The sequence below is a fragment of the Crassostrea angulata genome, unplaced genomic scaffold (assembly GCF_025612915.1).
Source record: "Crassostrea angulata isolate pt1a10 unplaced genomic scaffold, ASM2561291v2 HiC_scaffold_72, whole genome shotgun sequence".
NCBI lineage: Eukaryota > Metazoa > Mollusca > Bivalvia > Ostreida > Ostreidae > Magallana > Magallana angulata.
This window is the reverse complement of record NW_026441627.1, coordinates 43214-47888: the sequence shown is the minus strand read 5'-3', so window position 1 is coordinate 47888 and position 4675 is coordinate 43214.

Below are 4675 nucleotides of genomic sequence, written 5' to 3'. Positions count from 1 at the left end.
TGTATAAAATGACGCAAATTAATTAATATCATGTGGACCCCAGAAATTATGTCGGCCAAAAATTCAATGACCCTGCCTCTGGGGGGTGGGGTAGAGAAAACGTCATTATTTCATACAATTTATGAAAATGGTGAGAACCTTTGTCCAAAATAGCACGGTATTGTTCTAATCTAACTAACATGAGTGATACATCTCAGCTTTTTTCCGCTTTCGTATCAATATTTCTCAATTTTGGACATAAATTGAGCATTTCTTACTGCAACACAAGGGCCTAAACAACCGATTTTATTTGATATTCACACCCCGTAGAATATTTTGTTGTTTACGACGATGAATACTACATCGTATTTGATCTGCTAAAAATTTTCCGGACAGTTTAGACGGTCCGATCTACTATAAATGGCTCATTGTTTTGAGGCAGTAGAACATTTCAGAGGAAATCTGGGCTAATTTTGTATGCATCATTAAAAGCAAAATAAGCGTGCTGCTGGCTACAAAACCCCATTGTTTGTCATTTTTCGTCTAAACACACTGATTTAACACCTAAAACACAGGTAAAACAATTTTTAACATTGCAAGCCCGTTTTCCTGCAGGTTGCACTACAGTATTAAATTCTACTATATATTCTTACCAAAATTGCACAACTTTACATACAGATTAAAAATTCAAACGAACTTCTGGAAAAAATCCTCTTGACATCTTTTTAAACAACGCTTCATTTACAAGTTTCTAGCAAAATACACACGTGCATCCAGCAAGGCGTGCGACTTTGTCTTACATCGAAGTTACACATGTGCTTGAAAATCAAGCCCGGGACTTTTCACCCCCCTCCAGAAACAACGCGCATCAAAAATTCAAATGACCTCGCATTATTACAAAACTGGGATAGTTAGACCTCTTACACATTGTTTTTCATCTCATAAAAAAAATCAGCTCCTGTCTCGAGCGGAACCGCCCCGGATTCAAAGGAAAATTCGGGAATTATTTTGGCTCAGCCATGTTTTGACGTGAACCTTCAGTGAAATACTGTTATGACACCTGCAATATAACTCATTTTTTGTTATCGCAAAATCAACATTAATAAATTGATTAATACTCATTGTGTTGTGTGACTAAAAAAAATTATGAAGATATCTACTCATTTCAGAAAGTCATGAGCGATTTTTTAACACCACGGTGTACACGGTGGCCACTGATTTATGAAAATATGATCAAAGTTATACTGTATGCATTTACACGGTGTTTTGATATTCAGTGATTTTTTGGTTTTAAATTGACAAGTGATGTATGAAAATGTATAAATGACGCAAATTAATTAATATCATGTGGACCCCAGAAATTATGTCGGCCAAAAATTCAATGACCCTGCCTCTGGGGGGTGGGGTAGAGAAAACGTCATTATTTCATACAATTTATGAAAATGGTGAGAACCTTTGTCCAAAATAGCACGGTATTGTTCTAATCTAACTAACATGAGTGATACATCTCAGCTTTTTTTCCGCTTTCGTATCAATATTTCTCAATTTTGGACATAAATTGAGCATTTCTTACTGCAACACAAGGGCCTAAACAACCGATTTTATTTGATATTCACACCCCGTAGAATATTTTGTTGTTTACGACGATGAATACTACATCGTATTTGATCTGCTAAAAATTTTCCGGACAGTTTAGACGGTCCGATCTACTATAAATGGCTCATTGTTTTGAGGCAGTAGAACATTTCAGAGGAAATCTGGGCTAATTTTGTATGCATCATTAAAAGCAAAATAAGCGTGCTGCTGGCTACAAAACCCCATTGTTGTCATTTTTCGTCTAAACACACTGATTTAACACCTAAAACACAGGTAAAACAATTTTTAACATTGCAAGCCCGTTTTCCTGCAGGTTGCACTACAGTATTAAATTCTACTATATATTCTTACCAAAATTGCACAACTTTACATACAGATTAAAAATTCAAAACGAACTTCTGGAAAAAATCCTCTTGACATCTTTTTAAACAACGCTTCATTTACAAGTTTCTAGCAAAATACACACGTGCATCCAGCAAGGCGTGCGACTTTGTTTACATCGAAGTTACACATGTGCTTGAAAATCAAGCCCGGGACTTTTCACCCCCCTCCAGAAACAACGCGCATCAAAAATTCAAATGACCTCGCATTATTACAAAACTGGGATAGTTAGACCTCTTACACATTGTTTTTCATCTCATAAAAAAAATCAGCTCCTGTCTCGAGCGGAACCGCCCCGGATTCAAAGGAAAATTCGGGAATTATTTTGGCTCAGCCATGTTTTGACGTGAACCTTCAGTGAAATACTGTTATGACACCTGCAATATAACTCATTTTTTGTTATCGCAAAATCAACATTAATAAATTGATTAATACTCATTGTGTTGTGTGACTAAAAAAAAATTATGAAGATATCTACTCATTTCAGAAAGTCATGAGCGATTTTTTAACACCACGGTGTACACGGTGGCCACTGATTTATGAAAATATGATCAAAGTTATACTGTATGCATTTACACGGTGTTTTGATATTCAGTGATTTTTTGGTTTTAAATTGACAAGTGATGTATGAAAATGTATAAAATGACGCAAATTAATTAATATCATGTGGACCCCAGAAATTATGTCGGCCAAAAATTCAATGACCCTGCCTCTGGGGGGTGGGGTAGAGGAAAACGTCATTATTTCATACAATTTATGAAAATGGTGAGAACCTTTGTCCAAAATAGCACGGTATTGTTCTAATCTAACTAACATGAGTGATACATCTCAGCTTTTTTCCGCTTTCGTATCAATATTTCTCAATTTTGGACATAAATTGAGCATTTCTTACTGCAACACAAGGGCCTAAACAACCGATTTTATTTGATATTCACACCCCGTAGAATATTTTGTTGTTTACGACGATGAATACTACATCGTATTTGATCTGCTAAAAATTTTCCGGACAGTTTAGACGGTCCGATCTACTATAAATGGCTCATTGTTTTGAGGCAGTAGAACATTTCAGAGGAAATCTGGGCTAATTTTGTATGCATCATTAAAAGCAAAATAAGCGTGCTGCTGGCTACAAAACCCCATTGTTTGTCATTTTTCGTCTAAACACACTGATTTAACACCTAAAACACAGGTAAAACAATTTTTAACATTGCAAGCCCGTTTTCCTGCAATATAACTCATTTTTTGTTATCGCAAAATCAACATTAATAAATTGATTAATACTCATTGTGTTGTGTGACTAAAAAAAAATTATGAAGATATCTACTCATTTCAGAAAGTCATGAGCGATTTTTTAACACCACGGTGTACACGGTGGCCACTGATTTATGAAAATATGATCAAAGTTATACTGTATGCATTTACACGGTGTTTTGATATTCAGTGATTTTTTGGTTTTAAATTGACAAGTGATGTATGAAAATGTATAAAATGACGCAAATTAATTAATATCATGTGGACCCCAGAAATTATGTCGGCCAAAAATTCAATGACCCTGCCTCTGGGGGGTGGGGTAGAGAAAACGTCATTATTTCATACAATTTATGAAAATGGTGAGAACCTTTGTCCAAAATAGCACGGTATTGTTCTAATCTAACTAACATGAGTGATACATCTCAGCTTTTTTCCGCTTTCGTATCAATATTTCTCAATTTTGGACATAAATTGAGCATTTCTTACTGCAACACAAGGGCCTAAACAACCGATTTTATTTGATATTCACACCCCGTAGAATATTTTGTTGTTTACGACGATGAATACTACATCGTATTTGATCTGCTAAAAATTTTCCGGACAGTTTAGACGGTCCGATCTACTATAAATGGCTCATTGTTTTGAGGCAGTAGAACATTTCAGAGGAAATCTGGGCAATTTTGTATGCATCATTAAAAGCAAAATAAGCGTGCTGCTGGCTACAAAACCCCATTGTTTGTCATTTTTCGTCTAAACACACTGATTTAACACCTAAAACACAGGTAAAACAATTTTTAACATTGCAAGCCCGTTTTCCTGCAGGTTGCACTACAGTATTAAATTCTACTATATATTCTTACCAAAATTGCACAACTTTACATACAGATTAAAAATTCAAAACGAACTTCTGGAAAAAATCCTCTTGACATCTTTTTAAACAACGCTTCATTTACAAGTTTCTAGCAAAATACACACGTGCATCCAGCAAGGCGTGCGACTTTGTTTACATCGAAGTTACACATGTGCTTGAAAATCAAGCCCGGGACTTTTCACCCCCCTCCAGAAACAACGCGCATCAAAAATTCAAATGACCTCGCATTATTACAAAACTGGGATAGTTAGACCTCTTACACATTGTTTTTCATCTCATAAAAAAAATCAGCTCCTGTCTCGAGCGGAACCGCCCCGGATTCAAAGGAAAATTCGGGAATTATTTTGGCTCAGCCATGTTTTGACGTGAACCTTCAGTGAAATACTGTTATGACACCTGCAATATAACTCATTTTTTGTTATCGCAAAATCAACATTAATAAATTGATTAATACTCATTGTGTTGTGTGACTAAAAAAAAATTATGAAGATATCTACTCATTTCAGAAAGTCATGAGCGATTTTTTAACACCACGGTGTACACGGTGGCCACTGATTTATGAAAATATGATCAAAGTTATACTGTATGCATTTACAC